Raw genomic sequence first — 7,074 nt, 5'->3', positions numbered from 1 at the left:
TGTCATTTACGCCGACATAAACAAAAATTTATACTCTTTTGTTCAGGAAATCAATTTAATTCATCAAAAAATTAAGTAATCTGATCCCCATTAAACTCGATGAAAGCAGAGAAGCCACAACAAGTAAATCAACAAAGGATGTCTAATTTTGACGTAACAATATCATTTCAAATTAGAGATGAAAAACACTCATGCGAAATATACAACTTATAATAATAATAATAATAATAATAACAATAATAACAATAATAATAACAATAATAATAACAATAATAATAATAATACTAATAATAATATTAATAGTGATAGTAATAGTGATAATAATGTAATAATGATAATGATATGCTTACACAAGAGAACCCCGAGTTTCATATTTGTGTGTAAGAGATAATAGAAACGTGAATGAAAAGGAGGTGAAATGGAGCAATTTCATTCTATAAGACTCATATACAACTTACGGAAAATAGTAAAGTGAGTGTATTATGATGATTTATCGAAAATTCAACCTGAGATTCGATTTCTTCGATCGTCTCTCTTTCTCTCTCTCCCTCTCAAATAGATAATATCGTAAAATCAGAGAAACTCATCGAAGAAGTTTATTTCTTCCTTGTCTTCGCGCTCGTCGATTCTCATTCGATTGCCAATCATGAAGTTTCCCTTATTGCAGTAAGAAAACTCATGAGAATGGATCTCGCGATTCTATTCGTTTCGTTTAAAGATAACTTATTGTTACAGGTCGAGTTACTTTCGAAGTTATTATTGTTAGAGATGGTGTACCAAAGAAAAAGTTCTTCCACAATGGTTTACTTTGTGATCGGTTGTGCAGGATTTTTCTTTTTACGCGACGAAGCATACTGAAAAAAGTACCGAAATTGTCATATTATGATAATCAATCGAAGATTCTTTTCCACGGTATATATGTTCAAAACGTCTTGAAAAATCAGTTCTTGCTTTGAACTTATTCTCGATGCTTCGAAAAATCTATACTGCCTTTCTTCCTCCTCCTCCTCCTCCTCCTCCTCCTCTCTCTTTTTCTTTCTTACTTTATTTCTTTTTATATTAAAAACGATTTCAAGTTCCTCTTTATTTGTTCGAAACTACCTCATAATTCTGGAAAGATACGAACTTCAATAACAAAGAAAAACTTACGATCTTACAACATCATGGTTATTATCTATCGAATTGAATTTGATAAGGAAGGTGAAAAACTTAAATGAACGATACAGTAACATCGCACAAATATTTTACTTCGTGATTAAAACTCTTTCGTTGAATTTAAAACAATTCATAATGATCTCATCGTTGTCGTATAAGTTAATGCCGCGAGCATACGTCCGTCCGCGCGATGATAAACTTTTATTTCTAAAAAGAAAAACTTTTCCCATGGTAGCCCATTTCGAAGTTTGATTCGTGAATTTCAATGTGAAACGACCTAGACTAGAACAAAAAAATCGTAAATATCATCAAGGAACTTTTCTACGATGGAAATCTTCTATCGTTCATAAATAAAATAATTTTTCGCGTTGCAAGTAAATGAAGCAAATATTTCAGATAAATCTACGACGTGTGTTTTTCTTGTCTTCAAAAAATAGTGCAGCATTACGTAACATATATTATTTATAAATAAAGATGTCGGTAAAGCCATCAAATACACTTTTACGTGTACGCAAATATTTACATAAATATCCATATTCAATGTGAACCACAAATAAGTGGATATACGTATGCCAAAAAAAAACATAGTTGTAAGTGGAACGAGGGGTTTTAGGAAAATAACTGTATAGAGTAGACGCGAGTGAGTCATCTTCGAGGAAGGAAAAGATTTTATTCATTTTCTTCAATCCACTCATTCCCACAGGAAATGTAATAGTTGACACTATGACGCTTTATCGAAAAAGCATTATCGCGCATAAAAATACAAAATAAAACGACCACAAGTAACGAAAAGAAGAATAAATTTCTTTTTTATGAAAGTTATCCAATCATCATATTTTAATCTATTGTCATTGAAAACTATGTTTAAATCTGAATAAGTGTATGTGAAATTGTGTGCGTTTTGAAAAGCTTTAGAGTCTTTCTCTAACGCACGGTAATTAGTTTCAGTAACTCGTCCTACTTGATCCTGAAACATTAAATAACGTGCATTTTACTAATCCAGGTAATATCCTTTGACATATAATTTCGCTCATTTGTGTTTGCTCATTTTGATTCGAACAATGTAGGTAACTTGTAAATTAGAATGACGCGCGATATCTCTAAATTGAAATATTATAATTATTGAACAAAATTACGTCTATTTCTAATCTTTCATTTATGCAAATAAGCGAAGTAACTTCTCCAAGACTTTCTTCCTAACACCATATGCCTAATCGATTAGATTCGACTTTCAAATTGCATGATCTGAGATTTTATTTAATTCCGCAAAAAGATTAATTAATATTATATAATAAAAATCTAATCTCTTTCTTTGATACGTTTTTCTAAGTAGAAACTCGAGTAGTAAACTTCAATCTAGAAACGACAATCTAGAAATCTGAAATAAGAGATCATAACATCGTGCAGTAGAATCTTGACTCGATACTCAGTTATAGTATAACTCGTATCTATGATTAAGTTTCCTAGCAATTACGAAATAAATGTAATACTTTCTTGGTAGATACGATCGAAAGGGCACGACGTAAGAAATCGAGGAATAAACTCAAAGGTACAGGGATGATGACAACGAAATTAGAGTAAATCGTATATTGCGTAATAGACAGATAGGAAACAGGTAGGACTTCTGGGACAATCCGGACAGACAGGTAAATAAGTATCCCTACTAAACTTAGTTAAATAAGTTCGACAACAGGTGAGACATGGTATAACTAGTCCGGTAAATTCGTTTATATAGAATAATTAGGCGTATACTTGTATTTATCAAAGAAAAATAAATAGATTGATAGAAAAATCGGTGCAAGGAATTAAAAGGGTAGAAAGGATTACGGGAGAGTTTCAGTGCGATAGCAGGGATAAAAATAAGCTTATGTATGATCCTACGATTGACGTGTGACTCATTGTGACCGTCGATCACAGACGACAAACCGCCTAAAGCAACAGGAATATCGTTCAACGAGCCATCTCTAACGGCCAATCAACTGATATGCTAATTAGGCTTTTACCTGAACCAACCGATCTAACGAGCTACTTTCTATACGATCACGTGCTGTGCTTGTCCCTACACTACAAATTAGCCTTTAACTATACCGCCTTTGCAAACGTTACACGTTCGGTAACGCAGTCGTCGACCAAACTCACTTGGAAACTGTATCCTAAGTTTCACGCTATGCTAATTACAATCTCGTCCGTAAATTTCAACATCGTACTCTATCTATTCCGGCCTAACGACGATGATCATCCCAACTTGAGATGTCCTATCAAAGCAAAATTTGTTACGGCTAATTAAACTCTTTTGCTCGAAACGAATGGGACAGGTGAGATTAGATTGGACCGAGGAAGTAGAAAAAACGAGATTCTAATATATGGCTTATTAATTAACGTATAGGTACGTTCTGCGATATTTAATAAAAGAAATCATATTCCGTTCGTTATCAAATAATATAACGAGATAAAATATTATTTTATTCTTTCCTCTTCCCGCCCCCCTCTTCTTCTTTTTCTACCCACCACCAGGGGGAGAGGGATTACTACCAGCAAAACAAATTGCATCTTTCGCGCGTAGAAACGCGAATAATCGAACGGGAACGATTCATTTTGAAAAATTCATTAACTAACATCGAACCGTGATTTTCGCGACAAAAGAGATGGGAATAATAATAATAATAATACAAAAAAAAAAAGAAACTGTAAGCTTATTGGCCAGTCGATAAAGATATTAACATCGGGATTGATGAATTACGATCTAGAACTGGATATTAAAAATATTACTCCAAGCTTTGAAACGCCGTGCACGTTTATATCGAAATTTCGATATTCGGTTATAACTTTAATTAACGTTTATTAATTTCTTTTGATCGGGGTGGGGGGAGGGGGAAAAAGAAGAACAAGAAGAAGAATGAAAAAACAGAGCAAAAGAGAAAAAGTAATTAATAATAAAGGAAAAGAAAAAAAAAAGAGAAAAAAAAAGACACGCAGCGAGAGAAAAGGAGGGTTCAGAGGTTAAAGGAGAAGAAGAAGAGATTTAACGAAAAGAGAGCACGGGTTGCGACTGCGCTTCGTTAATCTCGAATAATCGTTCTCGCAAGAAGGAGGCTGTACCGACCGGATGCATATCGCGCGCGTCGTCGTGCAGCCAACCGGAAGTACTCCAATCTTCGTCGCAGACAAAAAAGCTTTCTCTCTCTCTCTTCTAACTATCCCTACGTCCGTCTTTTTCTTTCTCTTTCTCTCTTTCTTTCTCTCTCTCTCTCTTTATTTCATAGTCCTTATCTATAAGCCCCTTTTCTAACTTCGTTCAGTCTGAAGATTCGGCGTCGTCAACTCGAACGAAGATTATCGAGCTTGCACGAAGCAACGAGTGAATAAGGGGTAGGGGGCAGGGGGAAGAGAGAGGAGGGGTGGATTGTAAGGTGGGGGTGTAGATGGGTGGCGAGAAAAAGGGAGCATGGGAGGAGGACGGTCTGGTCGCGAGCGAGAGTGAACGAGGGTGCGCGGACGCGGCTGGACGGGGTTGAACGGGGGAGGAGGTGGGTGGGCGGACGCGCGGGGGTGTTCGTCCGTGCGCGTAACTTTGTCGGCAGCATCCAGTAACACCGCGGAGCTCGAGGCGCGCGCTTCGTGGATCCTTCGATGAAAAAGTAAGGGGAGAGAAAGTGATTCTCTCTCGCGCTCTCTCTCTCTCTCTCTCTCTCTCTCTCTATCTCTCGGGAAAGGTACGATCGTCGTTAAAAGATAAAGTGAAGTTTCGTAAAGAATTTGTCGAAGAAAAAAGGAGAAAACTCTACGAGGGAAAAGGAAACGAAATATATTATTGAGTAAATATTACGAGAGAAATATGAAAAAGTGAGAAAAGTGAAAAAAAAAAAAAAAAAGAGGAAGAAGAAAAAAAAGAGAAAAAAGAAATAGGAGAGGAAGAAATAAAAAGTAGAAAAAAATCGACGCCTCGCAATTGCTTTTATTCCTTTCTTTTTTTTTTTTTTTTTCGTGTTTTTCAATGCAACGCTAAGATGATATAAAAAAAAAAAAGAAAAAAAAGAAAAAGAAAAAAAGAAAAAAGTTATAACTTATGCGAGAGGAAATATCGATCGCGTGAATATCGCGGATAGCAGCGCGTGCGAGGTGCGCCAGGAGGCGGAGCGGATAAGGTATGGTGAGATACGAAGGTGCATCGTCGTCCTGTCATTAGAAGAGATACGCGAGATCTCAGTGAAAACAGTGGTGCAGAGAAAAAAAATAGCCGGGAACGTGGAGCTAGGTAGCTAGCTAGCTCCTGCCGATGATCGCGCGTTCGGCTCCTCTCGAACCACGTGTTTCCTCTTACGTTCGCGAACCGACGACGACGACGACGACGACGACGACGTACGCGAGCCGTGCCACGTCCACCAATTTTTGGATCACGCGCAACCACCCCCCGACGGAACACCATCTAAAGGAACACTATGTTTTAAAACACTGACCACTTGGATAGAGTTTCACGAGTTGCCGATGTACCGGTATCGATCAATTGGCCGATCGTTTTTTCTCTCTATCCTTCATACTCGGACATACCTACTGATTTTCTCGGCTCAGGTAATTAATGGTTTCCAAACCCCCTTTCCCACTTCCCCACTTCCCCCTTCCACTCCCCGACCCCTCTTTTGTGATGTTTCTTTTTTCTTTCCAACTTCATTTCTTGATCGATTATTTGACGCAGAATTATTAGTTGAACGATACAAAGGAACGTGAAATTAAAAAAGGGGAACATACATAGGACCAGCAAACGAGTAATACGCATTCGATTTTCGCTGAAACATGTTCAACGTTAACGCGCGTTTCACAGAACGTTAACAAAATGCTCGCGACATCTTTCGCGATAGAAACATCATCGAATTTTGAGCGACGTTGTCAACTATGGCAATCGGTAATATTTTTCCTTGAAATTATCGTATAATGAAACGAAAATTTTCATTACGTTAAAAACGACACGGAAATAAATCTAATAATATGTTTCGTAGCTAATTCATGTTTATAGCGAACGATAGATTCTTTAGATTTTAGAATTGTTAGGGGAAAAATATAAAAATAAGTTTCTTACGTGTTTAAAGCGAACTCGACGATTAATAACGTTGCCGAATTTTCTCTCGAACAGGTATATGTAATCAAGATAAATAAAACATGAAATTTAATAGCAGTCATGCACATTCCTTTGACGATCATGAAAATTACCCAGCAGGGTTGTTTGATGTTTCATTGCGTATAGAGTTCGTTTCGAATTCAGAAAAAAGTGATTAAATTTCTCTTTGATTACATTGAAAATGGTCATCCAGAATTATGTAAATATTTCTAAAGTTGAACCTTCAAGGGATTCATAACGACAATCCTATCGATTGACGGATATTCGAATGATTGAAGGGTGATAAACCTCTTAGCACATAAATTCATAGGAAAGAGAGTTAATACGATTTGATCATAATATTTTTGGTTACAAAAGAAAGAACGTTGTTGACGTTGCGATTCTTCTTTATATTTTTGATCTTCCTTGCAATGGCACAAGCGAATGAAAATAACGTATCGCTCTACTCCATTCTCTTCGGGGTCCATATTTTCAGTCTGTTTCATTGATCGATGTGTTCTTAACGATTTCGTTGTACGATAAATCCCCGTTGGGAATAGTTCGGCACGTTCAGAAATTGGTTCGACGGGGCGCGTCGATGGAAAATGCATCGCAATTCGCAACACGTGAGAAATGGCACCGATCATCGCTGTATTTTGTCATTATCGTTCTACCCTTTATGCAACCCGTTTGTCCGAAAACCGTTTCTACGTTTCGTTTGTTGGCTCATTCGTTCGGGGCTGCATTCTTTCCCAATTTCATTTAAATGGCCACCAAATCTAGTATTTTCAACTCCAGGTATTGAACCGTGAGCGACCATGAAATGT

The 7,074-nt window shown here is 36.9% G+C and overlaps 1 protein-coding gene across 1 annotated transcript in view; it reads left to right on the top strand.

Moving 5' to 3' along the window:
- The first annotated feature begins 5,147 nt into the window (after window positions 1–5,147).
- The window catches only part of LOC106787370 (nephrin-like), a 130,030-nt gene continuing 128,103 nt past the window's right edge, over window positions 5,148–7,074 (top strand). Inside the window, exon 1 of the mRNA XM_014749683.1 lies at window positions 5,148–5,724. The gene's annotated coding sequence lies outside the window, so the exon portion shown is untranslated. The remainder of the gene's footprint in view (window positions 5,725–7,074) is intronic.

The sequence above is a fragment of the Polistes canadensis genome, unplaced genomic scaffold (genome assembly GCF_001313835.1).
Source record: "Polistes canadensis isolate GaletaPanama2010 unplaced genomic scaffold, ASM131383v1 scaffold_4, whole genome shotgun sequence".
NCBI classification, from domain to species: domain Eukaryota; kingdom Metazoa; phylum Arthropoda; class Insecta; order Hymenoptera; family Vespidae; genus Polistes; species Polistes canadensis.
This window is presented reverse-complemented; position numbering and strand designations above follow the sequence as displayed.